Source organism: Mesoplodon bidens, assembly GCF_964165515.1.
Source record: "Mesoplodon bidens genome assembly, chromosome: 14".
NCBI classification, from domain to species: Eukaryota; Metazoa; Chordata; class Mammalia; order Artiodactyla; family Ziphiidae; genus Mesoplodon; species Mesoplodon bidens.
The window spans coordinates 60,518,465-60,538,344 of NC_138170.1; the positions used below are offsets into that span (position 1 = coordinate 60,518,465).

General features: G+C 41.0%; 1 pseudogene across 1 annotated transcript; it reads left to right on the forward strand.

The window, feature by feature from the left end:
- Positions 1-206: 206 nt before the first annotated feature.
- On the forward strand, positions 207-929 carry LOC308627484 (small ribosomal subunit protein uS3-like; annotated as a pseudogene). Its single transcript has one exon. The product of its transcript is annotated as a small ribosomal subunit protein uS3-like (transcript).
- The last annotated feature ends 18,951 nt before the right edge of the window (positions 930-19,880 follow it).

Consider the following 19,880-nt stretch of genomic DNA (forward strand, 5'->3'; position numbering starts at 1 on the left):
TTTCCTTTACCTGGAAAACTACTACTACAGTCAAGTTTCAGGAACGCAACTCAGGAATAGGGTAGTTAAATAGAGACAAACAAAACTACATATTTAGACTACTCTAATTTGGATCTCAAAAGTCTAAACTCAAAAAAGTGTCTGGTACATAGTATGAACTCAAGATATGTTAGTAGTTTTTCCTTATGGCAGCACACGGCAGCAAGATGGTGGTGCAAATTTCCAAGGAGAGGAAGTTTGTCACCGATAACATCTTCAAAGCTGAACTGAATGGGTTTCTCACTCAGGAGCTGGCTGAAGATGGATACTGTGGAGTTCTGAGTTACACCAGCCATGACAGAAATCATTATCCTGGCCACCAGTATGCAGAATGTTCCTGGTGAGAAGGGCCAGCAGATCTGCAAACTGACTGCTGTGGTTCAGAAAAGATCTAGCTTCCCTGAGGGCAGTGTAGAGCTTTATACTGAAAAGGTGGCCACAAGAGGTCTGTGTCCTATTGCCCAGGCAGAGTCTCTGTATTACAGATTCCTAGGAGGACTTGCTGTGTGGAGGAGGGCCTGCTATGGTATGCTGCGGTTCATCATGGAATGTGGGGCTAAAGCCTGCATAGTCATGGTACTGGGAAACTCTGAGGATATAGGGCTAAATACATGAAGTTTGTGGATGGCCTGATGATCTGGGACTCTGTTAACTACTATGTTGACACTGCCATGTGCCACGTGCTACTCAGTCAGGGTGTGCTGGGCATCAAAGTGAAGGTCATGCTGCCTTGGGACCCAAGTGGTAAGATTGGCCTTAAGAAGCCCCTTCCTGACCTCGTGAGCATTGTGGAACCCCCAAATGAGATAACACCCACCACTCCCATCTCAGAAGAGAAGGGTGGGAAGCTGGAGCCACTTACCATGCCCCAGCCAGTACTCATAGCATAATAGGGTATCCTTGGCAGCTGCATCTGGAGTCTGGATGTTACTCTGTAAAGACCTTTAATAAAATAAAATATTTTTAAAAGACCTGTGGACTGACTAGACCATACATTCAGTGTTCAGACTGAGGGTCATGTTGCTCCATGGGAGCATTACTTTTTTTTTTTTTTACATCAGCTTTTATTTTTTTATTTTATTTTATTTTTTTAACATCTTTATTGGAGTATAATTGCTTTACAATGGCATGGGAGCATTACTCGATTGATTCTTAGAGCTGTCTGGCTCACAATGTTTCTTTGCTTTCCCTGAAATCCCCTTGGTTTCAATTGTATCTGTGAGGCAAGGGCCAGAACAGGAGGACCCAAGCAGAGGTAACCAGAGAAGTATCCTGTTGAGGGGTAAATCTGGTGATGATGTAAGCTGATTGCTAACAGGAAAGCACCTTGATTAACTCATCTGTAGTTCAGGGTTATAGGTTTAGAAGAGTGATATGTTTAAGATGATTTTCTGTATTGCACATAGAAAATGAATACAACAACCATTTTATTTGGGGGTTATTCAGAAAAAGAGAAATATTAGTAGAATGAATGAAGTAGATAATATTTTGTATGTTTAAGAGTCATGATAATTTTTGTTGGACTATGAGGTCTTCTTCCTCAATATTTTATCTGCAGTTAGGTCCTTGTGTACAGTTTCATCCAAAAGCTTTTGAGATGCCATGAGCAGCAGCTTACCTGAAGTGAGACTCATTGACCTGTGGATCACAGATTATATGTTTACCAGGCTCTGGTATACTTAGCTAGGCCTGGGTGCACTTGGTTGTGTCCTACTCTTACCTCAGGGTGTAGATCATGGCCCTTTTCTATCTAGCCATGAGCCAAAGGTCCTGCTTCTACAGACTGGCACTGGAAATCGAGATGCTCCTGCCTTCTCTGACGTGGAATGCTCCTGTCCTGTACCATAGTTCAGTGGTGAAGGACATGGGCCCTGGAGTCAGATAGACTTGGGTGGGATTCTAGTTCCTTTGTATCTAAGCTTAGTGAAGGTTCTCAACATCTCATTTATAAATTAGAGCTAACAGTAAATTCCCGTATTGTGAGCACTAAATAATAATGTAGAAACCACTCAGTGTGGTGCACAAGGAAGTGATTAATACTTCTTTGACTTCTAAGATTCCCAATAGCCAATGTCCAAAGCCAGCTGAACGTTGGCTATTGGGATGCCCTACTAGGATTCTGGTTATTGACCTTTACATGTCAGACCTACTGTTGAGTAAGCAGTTCTCCTTGCAGTCTATCTTCCTTTTGTTTCTCTGTTCTCCTCTAGCAAGATCCTAACAAGGAAGGGATGGGAGGAGCACAGAAGCATCTCTCTGTCTCATAATTTGTCTTGGCTTTGGCCTCGGTAAGACAAAAGACATTGATTATTTTAGAACACAGTAATTAAGTAGGTAGGGTACGGACTGCCAATAATATCAATAAAGCAATTCATTAAGCAGAGTAGGTGCTGTTGGTATTATTATTATTATTATTATTTTTTTGCGGTACGCAGGCCTCTCACTGTTGTGGCCTCTCCCATTGCGGAGCACAGGCTCCGGACACGCAGGCTCAGCGGCCATGGCTCACGGGCCCAGCCGCTCCGCGGCATGTGGGATCTTCCCGGACCGGGGCACAAACCCGTGTCCCCTGCGTCGGCAGGCGGACTCTCAACCACTGCGCCACCAGGGAAGCCTGGTGCTGTTGGTTAATAAACTGGCTTTAAACAAAAATTTGCCATGAGTGAGCCAAAATCTTGTATAATTTGTCTAAAGATAAGGGAGAGTTTACCTCATTTCTCAAGTGCTTCCAGATATTGTCCATAAATGAGCATAAAATAAATATTCTTGAATATGAATCTAGGATTTTTTTAAAAAAATAAACTGTGACCCTTAAAATGATGCTCAAATCTTGAGGAAATTGCACTTGTGTTCAGCATATTTCATTGTCTCGCTCCAGTGATGTGGTAAAATGACCATAAATTTTACAGTCAGACAGGCATGGTTTTTAATTCTACTCTGGTATTAACTTAATATCACTGAACCTTTGTTTTCTCTTAGGTGAAATAGCTTTAGTTTTCTCTATTTTACAAGATGGCTGTACAGATTAAATGTGATAATGCCTGTCAAGTTCCTTGTGTCATGCCATGCCCAATTTCTATCTTTATCTTTGTCTTCCAGACCTATATGGAGAGCATACTTGTGTTAAATGAACTTAGTGAAAACACACAACTTCTTATCTGAAAACTACTCTGCATTCATCCCCTCATACAAGAAACATCAATGTGATATAATGTTCTAAGATAGGACTTGCTGACTATCTAATCTTTTTTTACTTTGGGCAGTGCAACTCAAGTTATGAATAGGAAGGAGGGAAGTGAAGTGATTGAATTCATTGACTTGGATAAATGGGAAAAGGAGTGTTACTGAGCATATGCTATCACGAGTGAAGTTGTTACCATGTACTATTCATGGCACAAATAATTATTGAATGGCTAGGGCAAGGAAGGTGCTAGGTGCTGGGGGTATAACAGTGAATGAAACAGGTCAAGTTCCTGGCCTCATGAATCTTAAGTGCTAGTGAAGGGATACAGAAAATAAATAACTCAGTAAAAGATAGTGCTATAGAGAGTGATCAGGATGTTAAGAAAAATAAAGCAAAATAAGAGGGACAAGAAGTGCTGGGGTAGGTGTGGGATTTCTATCTTATATAGGGTGGCCAGAGAAGGACTTTTTGATAAGGTGACATTTGGGCAGGGGTATGAGGGAGTGAAGGAGAGTTTGGAGATGTTAAGCCTCAGAGTGTTCATCCCAGAGAAATAAGTTGCAGAGACTCTTGAGGAAGGAGGAAACATGGACTGTTAAAAGAATATCAAGAAGATTGGTGTGATTGGTGCAAGAATGAGAGCTTAAAAGATGAGATCAGAGAAATGAAGCATGAATGCACTGTTGTTCCCCAGGAGCAGTTTTTAAGTTTGTGGAGTGTTTTGTGTTGTCAGAATGATTGAGGTGTGCTACTGTTATAGAATGGGTGGAGGCCACAGATACTAGATAGGTGGGATGGTTCTGCACAGTGAAGAATTGTCCTACATCTCACCCACTTTTCACATATCTGAATGGGTATTTGTAGAGTGTAAGGCTGCCACATACAGTTGTGTGAGTTGTGGACTGCAGAATTTTTGGAAGCACCATTGACATGGACCTGTTGGCACGGTGTCCCCATAGGACTGTGTTGTGCACAATCTGTACAGCTGTAAGTGACATCCCTGCACATAGTAAAACACTGTCTATAGTTTTTGGAGTCTAAAACCTAACTCCGTTTTACATATAGACATTAACCTGGAACGGAAGTTGTAGAGCAGATTTAAGTTTTGGGTGTGTGGTTGACCCTATGATCATCCTGGAATGATGCTATGCTCTGCAAGTAAAGGTGTTTAAAATCATGACTACCTTGCTCAGTATTGGCATCTGCTGCTGGTTCAGCTGAAATGGAAAGGAGTTGAAGCTGAGAGCGGGGGAGGTGTGGAGAGGGAAAAGTTAGGAGGAAGAAGAAGGAGTTCATGTTTCTGCACATGCGGGGTTGTGTCTTACTCATTTAAAACATGATTAAGCAACAGGACCAAGTTCTTTTATTAGGGATACCTTTGGAGTTGGGGCCGCCTGCCCTCCCAGGTCAATGGGTTTGAGTGGTGGCCATGAAATTCACACTCATCATGTACCAACACTACAGCTTTGCAACAATGCTTCCTGTCATCTAACTTTGCCCATTCCAAACTCTGTCTGAGGACTTTCCTCTTACATCACATTTTCTGGGACATTGTATTAGTTTCCTCTTGCTACTGGACATATTACCACAGACTTAGTGGTAATCTAAACACAATTTTATTCTCTTACTGTTCTGGAGTTCAGAAGTCTGAGACACACTAACTGTGCTAAAATCAAGGTGTAGGTAGGGCATGTTCTCTCTGGAAGCTCTAGTAGAGATTCTATTTCTTTCCCCTTTCCAGCTTCTAGAGACTGCCTGCATTCCTTGGCTTGTGGCCCTGTCCTCCATCTTCAAACCCAGCAGTGTAACATCCTCAAATCTCTTTTTTTTCTTCGACGTACACTCCCGTCTCCCTCTTATAGGGGCCCCTGTGATTCCATTGGGTCCACCTGGATAATCCATGATCATCTCCGCATCCCAAGATCCTTAACTTAATCACATCTGCAAAGTTACTTTTGCCATATAAAGTAACATATTCATAGATTCTAGATATTAGGGCATGTGTGTTTTGGGGGCACCATTAATTCACCTATTACAGAAATTGATACCTAAAATACCCAGGTCAAGGAGAGGACTGAGGTGGGGGTTGGGTGGTGATGGTGGCAGTGCTGAGCTAGTGCCACATATCCAGCAAACTGTGAACTGTTCAGACACACCATCATTTCAGACCAACCCCCTCCCTTCCCATGGTCATGATACCATCTTAGTGAAGTGGACATTTTGGTAATCATTAGTGCTGATCATGAAGTATTTTTAGTCCTCCTTTTGGGCACATGGACAACTTGCACTTCTCTGCCCTCTTAGGGTTAGGTGTGACCACCTGACTTGCTGTAATCAATGAAATGAGAATAGAAATGACAAATGTCAACTGTGGGCTGAGTTTTAAGGGCTGGTGCATGATTTGCTGAGTTCTCATTTTCCTGCCAGAGCAAACATGACAGCAACAGATTAAATCTCCCTTGGTGTGGGTTCCTGAGTGAAAGTAAAGGGAGTAGGGCCCCCAGCAGATCCCTAAGGGACAAACACCCTGAATGATAAATGAAATTTCTTCTTTTAAGCCATTCAGATTTCGGGGTAATTTTTACTGCAGCATAACATAGCCTGCCCTGACTGATATAGGCATCCTCCATAAGAAACCAAGTTAGGGCTTACTCCCTATCCTGATCCTTCCCACCAGGGCACCATTCCCTGATACCCTCCCTATTTATCAAGGAAGTCTTTTAGGGCCTAATATAACCTGACCACTTAAATCTCAGTTTGGAGGAGGCTGTTCATCTATAGTTCCATTCACCTTTCCAAAATTTATAGACTAATGGTCAGAGTGAGCATGTCAGTCTGGTCTGAGAGAAGTACACTCATAATTGTATCTTCTAAAGACCACACAACTGTTCTACTCAGTAGCCACTGTGGATTTCCCATATAAAACCCCACTGCTTTCCTCCACCTAAAACACCAAGTCACTTCTTTCTGCACCTCCTGGTACCACCATTATTCTAGTAGTTGGTAGAATTTCAGCTTGCCCTCTGACCTCTTTCTTCTGACCTATGGATACCTGCTGCCTGGGAGGAGAACAATGGGATGAACTTGTGGCAGCCGACTCCATCAGTCTTCCTCATGTGTGTCCACACCAGCCCTGGCCTCTCTGCTGAAATTCCACCAACTACACTAGAACCTAATAATTAGTGCTGATTTCCCTGAAACAGCCCAAATATGCTTGAAAGAGTTCCTCAGCTCCATTGGCTCCATTTCATGCATCAGCAGTAAAGGGTAGAGCATGAAGAACAGCCATGAGGACGTACCTCTGACTTAGGAGTGCACCAGCCTTGGAAAACTCAGACCCAGCCCTGCTAGGGGAGGCATTCTCATGTGGTGAGGTCAGCTCCATCTATGGACTTTTAAATAAATCCTGCCCATCCACCCAATACATTACTGAGGATGTATAAAAACCTGTCTATGCAATTTCTCCGAACACCCTCCTGCTTACCTTGCTCCCTTTTCAATCCAGGCTCTGCTTCCTACCTCAGGGTCTCCTTACATCAATGACCTATTCAGATGCAACTCTTTAGTTTTAACCTGCGTCATTTTACTTAGGAGCTTAGACTACTCTTCTGGCTCATGCACCTGCAGCTTTAGTAGAGAGGGGCTTTTGTCTCTAACCATCAGCCTGGGCGACCAGCTTGTGTGGACTCCCTCCCAGTGCATGGGTACCAGCTAGTGCCAATCTCTGAACTTAAAAACTCTCCTCAGTGGTGTCAGACCCGATCAGGGCTCACAAATAGGACAAAATTGAATTTCTCATTTTTTTAGGTTAGTTTGACCTGAAGTCAAGAGTTCAGACATGTACTCAAGCTTATACTCAGAACTATTAGCTTTTAGATGCATCCATTCTTTCTAAGAAAGTAACTCAGGACTTGCCTGAAAGAGAGCCAGGGAGACTAATACCTTCTGAGAACATCGAGGTCATGATGCTCATGTTTTAAATCATGTCGGGGCAGGGGGATTCTTACAAACTAATGGCTAAGAAATTGCTCTGCTTCTCAGTGACTCTCCAGTGCCTTCCTAAAGCAAGTGCATAGAGGGAATCATGAGCAGATGTGACCACCCAGCACAGTTGTGCGTTCCTCGTTTATTACAGAGCTTCTGTGCAAGGAAAGGGGGACAAGCTGGCAGCGATAAAAAGGGCACCTTTCGTGTCCTTGAGCAACTCCTGGGAGTCGCTACCAACAGATTGGATAAAATTACAATTAAGACACTTGGGAAATTGAACCAGGAAAGTTCATCCTCCGATATTGAATTTTAAGGTGATTTCCAGTCATGGGGCAGGATAAAAGGAGGTCATTTTGAAACTGTGATCACGTGGGAATATTGGTGTGAGGTTTGGGAACTTCTAAGAAACAGCAGGATGCCTTGAAGAATTGTATTTCTCCAATATTTGTTTTCTGTGAAATTTATTCCATTGAACCTTTGAAACAAAAATAAAGGGAAATATATTTTTGCTTCATTTTCAGTCAGTTATCGAGACAGAAAAATTCAAATTTCAACAATTCTAGATTCTTAACATCCAGAAATTCAGAAGAAACCAAATCAAATAATAAAATAAACTAAATCGCTAACTCGCCAATACACTGACTTCTGTTTTATCTTGTGATTTACCTGGACTCCAATAAACTACTTCTTTTCCCCAATTTTTTTTTTTTTTTTTTTTTTTTTTGCGGTACGCGGGCCCCTCACTGCTGTGGCCTCTCCTGTTGCGGAGCACAGGCTCCAGACGCGCAGGCTCAGGGGCCATGGCTCACGGGCCCAGCCGCTCCGCGGCATGTGGGACCTTCCCATACCGGGGCACGAATCCATTTCCCCTGCATCGGCAGGCAGACTCTCAACCACTGCGCCACCAGGGAAGCCCTCCCCCAATTTTGTGTGTGTTGATCCAGAATCATTTTTTGATCATTAGATTGACTGAAGGCATGTGAAATATTTTCATTTAAAACACAAGAAAAAGAAAAGATGTGAGGATGTAGCAGGGGTGATAATAGAAAGTACGGGTATGGTGGTGCATTTTGTTTCAATTTAAAATAAAAAATTGAAAACAGTTTAATTCTATTTTATATCTCTTGTCTTTACTACGTGGAGTATAACTGAACAAATAGAGATGAGATGCTTTATTCATTATTAAATGACACTGGCTAAATTAAACTCTTTATATTTATAAATAACTCGTGTGTGTGTGTGTGTGTGTGTGTGTGTACAGAATTCAGTGACTTTGTACCATATGACCATGATGACATCATCTCTCCCTCCCCCCAGCAAATTACTCAACAAGATGGATTTTCTGTTGGTAACAATTTCAGCTCTAATGGAAAGAAATATTTATCTGACAAACCACAGCACGTTAGGATTGCTAAAGGAGTAACAAGGATTTGTAAAGAGCCCTAAAACAGACTCGAGATCAGGATTTGTGGGTTCAAGTCCTTGCTCTGACATTAACTGCTGCTAACTTTGCCCAAATCACTGAGACCATTGAACCTCAGGTTCTTTTTTTTTTTTTTAACATCTTTATTGGAGTATAATTGCTTTACAATGGTGTGTTAGTTTCTGCTTTATAACAAAGTGAATCAGCTATACATATACATGTATCCCCATATCTCTTCCCTCTTGCATCTCTCTCCCTCCCACCCTCCCTATCCCACCCCTCTAGGTGGTCACAAAGCACCGAGCTGATCTCCCTGTGCTATGTGGCTGCTTCACACTAGCTAGCTATTTTACATTTGGCAGTGTATATATGTCCATGCCACTCTCTCACTTTGTGCCAGCTTACCCTTCCCCCTCTGCATATCCTGAAGTCCATTCTCTAGTAGGTCTGCGTCTTTATTCCCGTCTTGCCCCTAGGTTCTTCATGACCATTTTTTGGTTTGTTTTTTAGATTCCATATATATGTGTTAGCTTACAGTATTTGTTTATCTCTTTCTCACGTACTTCACTCTGTATGACAGACTCTAGGTCCATCCACCTCACTGCAAATAACTCAATTTTGTTTCTTTTTATGGCTGAGTAATATTCCATTGTATATATGTGCCACATCTTCTTTATCCATTCATCTGTCGATGGACACTTAGGTTGCTTCCATCTCCTGGCTATTGTAAATACAGCTGCAATAAACATTGTGGTACATGACTGTTTTTGAATTATGGTTTTCTCAGGGTATATGCCCAGTAGTGGGATTGCTGGGTCATATGGTAGTTCTATTTTTAGGGTTTTAAGGAACCTCCATACTGTTCTCCATAGTGGCTGTATCAATTTACATTCCCACCAACAGTGCAAGAGGGTTCCCTTTTCTCCAAACCATCTCCAGCATTTACTGTTTGTAGATTTTTGGATGATGGCCATTCTGAGTGGTGTGAGATGATATCTCATTGTAGTTTTGATTCGCATTTCTCTAATGATTAATGATGTTGAGCATCCTTTCATGTGTTTGTTGGCAATCTGTATATCTTCTTTGGAGAAATGTCTATTTAGGTCTTCTGCCCATTTTTGGATTGGGTTGTTTATTTTTTTGATATTGAGCTGCATGAGCTGCTTGTAAATTTTGGAGATTAATCCTTTGTCAGTTGCTTCATTTGCAAATATTTTCTCCCATTCTGAGGGTTGTCTTTTCATCTGGTTTATGTTTTCCTTTGCTGTGAAAAAAGTTTTGAGATTCATTAGGTCCCATTTGTTTATTTTTGTTTTTATTTCCATTTCTCTAGGAGGTGGGTCAAAAAGGATCTTGCTGTGATTTATGTCACAGAGTGTTCTGCCTATGTTTTCTTCTAAGAGTTTTATAGTGTCTGCCCTTACATGTAGGTCTTTGATCCATTTTGAGTTTATTTTTGTGTATGGTGTTAGGGAGTGTTCTAATTTCATTCTTTTACATGTAGCTGTCCAGTTTTCCCAGCACTGCATATTGAAGATGCTGTCTTTTCTCCACTGTATAGTCTTGCCTCCTTAATCAAAGATAAGGTGACCAGATGTGCGTGGGTTTATTCTGGGCTTTCTATACTGTTCCATTGATCTGTATTTCTGTTTTTGTGCCAGTACCATACTGTCTTGATTACTGTAGCTTTGTAGTATAGTCTTAAGTCAGGGAACCTGATTCCTCCAGCTCTGTTTTTCTTTCTCAAGATTGCTTTGGCTGTTCAGGGTCTTTTGTGTTTCCATACAGATTGTGAAATTTTTGGTTCTAGTTCTGTGAAAAATGCCACTGGTAGTTTGATAGAGATTGCATTGAATCTGTAGATTGCTTTGGGTAGTATAGTCATTTTCACAATGTTGATTCTTCCAATCCAAGAACATGGTATATCTCTCTATCTGTTTGTATCATCTTTAATTTCTTTCATCTGTGTCTTATAATTTTCTGCCTACAGGTCTTTTGTCTCTTTACGTAGGTTTATTCCTAGATATTTTATTCGTTTCATTGCTGTGGTAAATGGGAGTGTTTTCTTCATTTCACTTTCAGATTTTTCATCAGTAGTGTATAGGAATGCAAGAGATTTCTGTGCATTAATTTTGTATCCTGCTACTTTACCAAATTCATTGATTAGCTCTAGGAGTTTTCTGGTAGAGTCTTTAGGATTCTCTATGTATAGTATCATGTCATCTGCAAACAGTGACAGCTTTACTTCTTCTTTTCTGATTTGGATTCCTTTTATTTCTTTTTCTTCTCTGATTGCTGTGGCTAAAACTTCCAAAACTGTTGAATAATAGTGGTGAGAATGGGCAACCTTGTCTTTTTCATAATCTTAGTTGAAAAGGTTTCAGTTTTTCACAATTGAGGATGATATTGGCTGTGGGTTTGTCATATATGGCCTTTTTTATGTTGAGGTAAGTTCCCTCTATGCCTACTTTCTGGAAGGTTTTTATCATAAATGGGTGTTGAATTTTGTCAAAAGCTTTTTCTGCCTCTGTTGAGATGATCATATGGTTTTTCTCCTTCATTTTGTTAATGTGGTTTATCACATTGATTGATTTGCATATATTGAAGAATCCTTGCATTCCTGGGGTAAACCCCACTTGATCATGTTATATGATCCTTTTATTGTGGTGCTGGATTCTGTTTGCTAGTATTTTGTTGAGGATTTTTGCAACTATGTTCATGAGTGGTATTGGCCTGTAGTTTTCTTTTTTTGTGGCATCTTTGTCTGGTTTTGGTATGAGGGTGATGGTGGCCTCATAGAATGAGTTTGGGAGTGTTCCTCCCTCTGCCGTAGTTTGGAAGAGTTTGAGAAGGATAGGTGTTAGCTCTTCTCTAAATGTTTGATAGAATTCGCCTGTGAAGCCATCTGGTCCTGAGCTTTTATTTGTTGGAAGATTTTAAATCACAGTTTCAATTTCAGTGCTTGTGATTGGTCTGTTCATACTTTCTATTTCTTCCTGGTTCAGTCTTGGGAGGTTGTACATTTCTAAGAATTTGTCCATTTCTTCCATATTGTCCCTTTTATTGGCATATAGTTGCTTGTAGTAATCTCTCATGATCCTTTGTATTTCTGCAGTGTCAGTTGTTACTTCTCCTTTTTCATTTTTAATTCTGTTGATTTGAGTCTTTCCCTTTTTGTCTTGATGAGTCTGGCTAATGGTTTATCAATTTTGTTTACCTTCTCAAAGAATCAGCTTTTAGTTTTATTGATGATTGCTATCGTTTCCTTCATTTCTTTTTCATTTATTTCTGATCTGATCTTTATGATTTCTTCCCTTCTGCTAACTTTGGGGTTTTTTTGTTCTTCTTTCTCTAATTGCTTTAAGTATAAGGTTAGGTTGTTTATTTGAGATGTTTCTTGTTTCTTAAGTTAGGATTGTATTGCTATAATCTTCCCTCTTAGAACTGCTTTTGCTGCATCCCATAGATTTTGGGTCATTGTGTTTTCATTGTCATTTGTTTCTAGAAATTTTTTGATTTCGTCTTTGATTTCTTCAGGGACCTTTTGGTTATTAAGTAGTGTATTGTTTAGCCACCATGTGCTTGTATTTTTTTTACAGATTTTTTCCTGTAATTGATATCTAGTCTCATAGCATTGTGGTCGGAAAAGATACTTGATATGATTTTAATTTTCTTAAATTTACCAAGGCTTGATTTGTGAGCCAAGATATGATCTATCCTGAAGAATGTTCCATGAGCAGTTGAGAAGAAAGTGTCTTCTGTTGTTTTTGGGTGGAATGTCCTATAAATATCAATTAAGTCCATCTTGTTTAATGTATCAGTTAAAGCTTGTGTTTCCTTATTTATTTTCATTTTGCATGATCTGTCCATTGGTGAAAGTGGTGTGTTAACGTCACCCACTATGATTGTGTTACTTTCAATTTCCCCTTTTATGGCTGTTAGTATTTGCCTTGTGTATTGAGGTGCTCCTATGTTGGGTGCATATTTACAATTGTTATATCTTCTTTTTGGGTTGATCCCTTGATCATTATGGAGTGTCCTTCTTTGTCTCTTGTAATAGTCTTTGTTTTAAAGTCTATTTTGTCTGATATGAGAATTGCTCCTCCAGCTTTCTTTTGATTTCCATTTGCATGGAATATCTTTTTCCATCCCCTCACTTTCAGTCTGTTTTGTCCCTAGGTCTGAAGTGGGTCTCTTATAGACAGCATATATATGGGTCTTGTTTTTGTATCCATTCAGCCAATCTGTGTCTTTTGGTAGGAGCATTGAATTCATTTACATTTAAGGTAATTATCGATATGTAAGTTTCTATTACCATTTTCTTAATTGTTTTGGGTTTGTTATTGTAGGTCTTTTCCTTCTCTTGTGTTTCCTGCCTAGAGAAATTCCTTTAGCATATGTTGTAAAGCTGGTTTGGTGGTGCTGAATTCTCTTAGCTTTTGGTTGTCTGTAAAGGTTTTAGATTCTCTGTCAAATATGAATGAGATCCTTGCTGGGTAGAGTAATCTTGGTTGTTGGTTTTTCTCCTTCATCACTTTAAATATGTCCTGCCACTCCCTTCTGGCTTGCAGAGTTTCTGCTGGAAGATCAGCTGTTAACCTTATGGGGATTCCCTTGTGTGTTTTTGTCATTTTTCCCTTGCTGCTTTTAATATTTTTTCTTTGTATTTAATTTTTGATAGCTTATTTATATGTGTCTTTGTGTGCTTCTCCTTGGATTTATCGTGTATGGGACTGTCTGTGCTTCCTGGACTTGATTGACTCTTTCCTTCCCCATATTAGGGAAGTTTTCAACTATAATCTCTTCAAATATTTTTTCAGTCCCTTTCTTTTTCTCCTTCTTCTGGGACCCCTATCGTTTGAATGTTGGTGCGTTTAATGTTGTCCCAGAGGTCTCTGAGACTGTCCTCAATTCTTTTCATTCTTTTTTCTTTATTCCACTCTACAGTAGTTATTTCCACTATTTTGTCTTACAGGTCACTTATCTGTTCTTCTGCCTCAGTTATTCCGCTATTGATCCCTTCTAGAGAATTTTTACTTTCACTTATTGTTTTGTTCATCACTGTTTGGTTGCTATTTAGTTCTTCTAGGTCTTTGTTAAATGTTTCTTGTATTTTCTCCATTCTATTTTCAAGATTTTGAATCATCTTTACTATCATTTTTCTGAGTTCTTTTTCCAGTAGACTTCCTATTTCCTCTTCATTTGTTAGGTCTGGTGGGTTTTTACCTTGCTCCTTCATCTGCTGTGTGTTTCTGTGTCTTCTCATTTTGCTTAACTTACTGTGTTTGGGGTCTCCTTTTTGCAGGCTGCAGGTTCATAGTTCCCGTTGTTTTTGGTGTCTGCCCCCAGTGGCTTAGGTTGGTTCAGTGGGCTGTGTAGGATTCCTGGTGGAGGGGACTAGTGCCTGTGTTCTGGTGGATGCGGCTGGATCTTGTCTTTCTGGAGGACATGTCCACGTCTGGTGGTGTGTTTTGGGAGTGTCTGTGGCCTTATTATGATTTTAGGTAACCTCTCTGCTAATGGGTGGGGTTGTGTTTCAGTCTTGTTAGTTGTTTGGCGTAGGGTGTCCAGCACTGTAGCTTGCTGGTCGTTGATTGGATCTGGGTCTTGGCATTGAGATGGATATCTCAGAGAGATTTTCACGGTTTGATATTACATGGAGCTGGGAGGTCTCTTGTGGACCAGTGTTCTGAACTTGGCTCTCCCACCTCAGAGGCACAGCCCTGATGCCTGGCTGGAGCACCAAGAGTCTGTCATCCACATGGCTCAGAATAAAAGGGAGAAAAAAAAAGAAAGAAGGAAGAAGATACAATACAATACAATAAAGTTATTAAAATAAAAAATAAAAAATAATTAAAAAAAATTTTTTAAAGTAATAAAAAAAAAGAATGAAACAAGGAAGAGAGCAATCAAACCAAAAAACAAATCCACCAATGATAACAAGCACCAAAAACTATACAAACAAACAAACAAACGGACAGAGAGAACCCTAGGACAAATGGTAAAAGGAAAGCAATACAGAGAAAATCACACACAGAAGCATAAACATACATACTCACAAAAAGAGGAAAAACGGAAACAGTATATATATCCTTGTTCCCAAAGTCCACCTCCTCAATTTGGGATGATTGGTTGTCTGTTTTGGTATTCCACAGATGCAGGGTACATCAAGTTGATTGTAGAGATTTAATCCGCTGCTCCTGAGACTGCTGGGAGAAATTTCCCTTTCTCTTCTTTTTTCGCACAGCTCCTGGGGTTCAGCTTTGGATCTGGCCCTGCTTCTGTGTGTAGGTCACCTGAGGGTGTCTGTTCTTCGCTCGGACAGGACGGTGTTAAAGGAGCAGCTGATTCGGGGGCTCTGGCCCACTCAGGCCTTGGGGAGGGAGGGGTACGGAGTGTGGGGCGAGTCTGCGGCGGCAGAGGCCAGCGTGACGTTGCACCAGCCTGAAGTGCACTGTGTGTCCTCCCGGGGAAGTTGTCCCTGGATCACGGGACCCTGGCAGTGACGGGCTGCACAGGTTCCCAGGAGGGGAGGTGTGGATAGTGACTTGTGCTTGCACACAGGCTTCTTGGTGGCTGCAGCAGCAGCCTTAGCGTCTCATGCCCGTCTCTGGGGTCCGCACAGATAGCTGCGGCTCGCGCCCATCTCTGGAGCTCCTTTAAGCCGCGCTCTGAATCCCCTATCCTAGCGCACCAGGAAACAGAGACAAGACAAAATCTCTTGCCTCTTCAGCAGGTCCAGACTTTTTCCCGGACTCCCTCCCGGCTAGCTGTGGCGCACTAGCCCCCTTCAGGCTGTGCTCATGCAGCCAATCCCAGTCTTCTCCCTGGGGTCCAACTGAAGCCCGAGCCTCAGCTCCCAGCACCCGCCCGCTGCGGCGGGTGAGCAGACAAGCCTCTCGGGCTGGTGAGTGCTGGTCGGCACAGATCCTCTGTGCGGGAATCTCTCTGATTTTGCCCTCCGCACCCCTTGGCTGCGCTCTCCTCCGTGGCTCAGAAGCTTCCCCCCTCCGCCACCCGCAGTCTCCGCCTGCGAAGGGTCTCCTAGTGTGTGGAAACCTTTCCTCCTTCACAGCTCCCTCCCACTGGTGCAGGTCCTGTCCCTATTCTTTTGTCTCTGTTTTTTCTTTTTTGTTTTGCCCTACCCAGGTACGTGGGGATTTTCTTGCCTTTGGGGAGGTCTGAGGTCTTCTGCCAGCGTTCAGCAGGTGTTCTGTAGGAGTTTTTCCACATGTAGATGTATTTCTGATGTATTTGTGGGGAGGAAGGTGATCTCCACTTCTTACTCCTGAGCCATCTTGATGTTCCTCCAAACCTCAGTTTCTTCATCTGCAAATTGGATGTGATGACATTACAGCCTTCCTAACTGGTTCAGGCTGTCATGTGTCTAGCCTGGATTTCCTGTGTTTCCTCTTCCGTTCACACAGAATGCCCTTACTGCCCTCCTGTGTACTTCTGCCCACAAACTTATTTGCAGCAGTAAGACCCTGATAAAGAAGCTCCTTTTTTACCCTAGCTTCCCAAGTAAACTTGCTTGTGCCTTTCTTAGAGGTGGTAGGGGCTTTGCATATTGTTTGATAGAGATTTCCTGACATCCTGCAGCTCTCTTTACAACCGCACTCCCGAGGTTAAGGATCCCGCCCTGCCCTACTCCTTTGTCTCCACAATGCCCAGCAAGGCACCTGGCCCACAGTGGCACTTGGTACATGTTTGTGGGTTGAATCGGTGCGCACCCTGCTTGTCCCAGGCTTGCTGTTGTTGTTTTGAAAACCACAAGAAGAGAGAGCTTGATATTTACAGAAATAATACTAATACTTTGAAAATATCTTTGCTGTTTCTGGATTTCTGCTTACAGGGCTGTATGGATGGGTGATGGCAAATCTCACCATCTCTCAGTTTCAGATACAAGAATCTGGTGCAGTCATGTAGCTTTTTCTTTCAGGTTAAATAAGCTCCAATTCTTGTAGTCATGATTTATAGGCCCCATTTTCCATCTTTTTAATCATTTTCATTGCTTTTCTCTGGAACTACTCCAAGTTCTCCATTCACTTAAGTTTCAGGCTCCAAACTGGACATGGTATTGAAATACTGAGTGAAAGAATTACCCGCATGTTCCTATAGTCAGTATTCTTATTTATACATAAATACTTTTTTCCCTTAATCAGTCTGCAAATATTAACTAGACACTTATGCTGTACCTGGCATTGGGCTTCAAAGCTTTTAGCAATTTCCAACGATGTGATTCTTCTCTGTGAGATAGGCTTTCTTTGGTGGTATTACATGAAAAACATTATACTTATAAGCATCTGTATAGTAGTTATTTATATAACAGGGAGTGGCTTTCCATGTCAATAAACATGCTGCCTCTTATCTGGTTTGTTTACATGAAATTAATTTAATAGCTCACCTGTTCCATGAGTATAACAAGTTTACTCCTCACCCCACATTACACTGTAAATTAAAGAAACAGAAAATGATCTAGTGATTTTTTTTTTTGCAGTATACACTTTTTTTTTTCTTTTTTTTTTTTTGTGGTACACTGGCCTCTCACTGTTGTGGCATCTCCCATTGCGGAGCACAGGCTCCAGATGCGCAGGCTCAGCAGCCATGGCTCACGGGCCCAGCTGCTCCGCGGCATGTGGGATCTTCCCGGACCAGGGCATGAACCCGTGTCCCCTGCATCGGCAGGCGGACTCCCAACCACTGTGCCACCAGGGAAGCCCTGAATTCTTAATTTTAATTATGTTTGAATTAGTTAAATTTAGATAGCCATAGGTGGATAGTGGCTACTGTACTGGACAGTGCTAATCTAGAAAATCTTTTTCTTTGTGTGTATGTTGTAAGCAGTGGGTAACAGTTTGTATTGTTGAGTAAATATGTAGGTAAAATATTCTCACAGGCAGTTTAGTCCTCAGTGTCTTAAAAAAAGTTCTGGTGGTTGATCTTAAAAAAAAAGTATTTTAAAAGATGTTCAAAAGAATTTTAAAAGCACAGATCCTTATAAATCTATAAGCCTGATTTAATCTAATCATCAGTTCTCAAAATAAGTGAGCATAGCATTAAACATTCGATTATACCATCTTGAGTTTCAGGTGTGTTGTCTTTGAGAGAAGGAGGAAAGTCTGGAAATTTTGTCCTCTTTTTAATATTTAGAGAAGGTAGTCTCCAATACCATTTTTTTCCCCATTTTGCCTTAAGAAAACTATATAAATCTTATTTTTAATATTAGTTAATGGTTTATTTTTGATAAAGTTTCCAGGGATTTTAGTAAAAGAATTTTTGAATAGCCTCTTAGGGAGAATGAACATTGTGAGTTGATTTTTTTCCCATTTCTAAATTCCCTTGAGCATCTAAGGAGCGGCATTGCATGAGAAATGCCTTCCTTTGCAGGCAGTTTTTAGTCCTTGGCCAATGTGAAGAGTTAAATGTCTACCTGGCTATGGCAGCACAAGGTGGCAATCTCCTCTGAATTCTGCTATTCTTTGATTTCATCAAAAGGCATATTTGCATATGGACTGATAAGGCACCTTGGCACCGAGATTCTGGATTTCATACAGGCACAGATTTGGCACAAGACCGATGAAAATTCAATTATGATTTATGTCTATGCAACAGGATTTCCTATTGATTACCTGCCAGAATCATGATAAAAACAATGTTAGGCCTGAAGCCAATTCTTCCCAGCCATAATCTTTCCTTAGGTTGTGTACTCTCTACCTTTGCTGGAGTTTTCTGAACATTTGTGAACCATAATGGTTCTCAAAAACGATCCTTGGATGTGCAAACTTGCCTGCAATAAAGGATTCTCTTCTTAGTGTTTAGGTTTACTTTGTATTTACCTTTCAACCATTTGGGGTTTATCCAGCACCTGCTTATGTGCGTTATATTGTTCTGAGTTTTATAGGATGTAGAAGAAATGGAAAATGTGGAACTTGCTTATAGTAACCTGGAGGAGGTCAGTTGTCCAGAGATGAAGATAGTCCAAGAAGCAATTGCCTTCTATTATTGATACATTGGTGAAATTGAACAACATGAGGCAATGATCAAAGTGAGCCAAAACTAGACTGAGAGGTTTCTTGGTACATTATTATTAATTGAGGAAAGGCATTAAAAATAGAAGAAATTACAACTAGACAGAGGGAATATGGAATGAGGGTCATAAAGGGGGTTCTTGTGGAAAATCTAGCTTCCTTGATAATCAGTCTCCTGTTGAGATGGTGAGCATTTTACTCCTCATACTTAAAAATAATACCTTTATTTTAAATATCTAACTTTAAAACAGCTTAAAATACCTAACATTAATATAGTGCTTCTGGGTGTTTGGCCCTGTTCTAAGTGCTTCATACATATTGGCTCATTTCAATCTCAAAACATCCCCATGAGGAAGTTCTGTTATTATCTCCATTTTACAGGCTAGTTAACTGCAGACCAGAGACAGTGAAAGACTTGTCTACAGTCCCACAGTTACAGGGGCTGGTGCTGGAATATGAACCCAGGCAGTATGGCCCCAGGTTCTGTGCAGTCAAGCACCACCCCATACGGCCTCACATCTGGGGAGACCAACAGAGGGACATATGCCACGGTTTATGTCCTGGCTCCTCAAAGAGTAAGAGAACTGTCCCTTTCTCATGATGAGGAATAGAAAGTTTACTTCTTTAGTTTCAAGGTCACTTAGAGTTGGATGGGCAAGGTACCCTCATTACTGCTTAAAGCAGCCAGTTCTGAAGAACCTTCAATTCTGCAGAATAAGTTCAGTTAGGATTGTGTAATGGGTTGAATTGTGTCCCCCCAAAAAGATATGTCGAAGTTGTAATCCCCAGGATCTCAGAATATAACCTTATGTGTAAATAGTGACATTACAGAGGCAATGAAGTTACTTTGTTATGGCAGCCCTAGGAAACTAACACAGGTTGATGATGGTTTTCAGTTGTGTGAGGTGGCATCCTTTTAGCTAAGGACGGTTTAAACTCTCAAGAGGGGATCTACTTTCTGCATATCAGAGAGTAGAACAACTTAAACCCTCCACAGTATGGTTGATGAGATATCACGTGAAACAAACAATCTCATGTGAATACTTAGAACTTCATCCACTTGAAGATTTATTTCAAATTTATCACTACCTTAAAAACATAATTCGCGTCAGAATCTGAGTTAGGCTACTGTATTACATAATGTAGTTAGATTCTAGGGAAGTATTTTTTTCCCTCCAGAGCTATTCAAGGATCTCTCTCACCAACTTTCCCACCA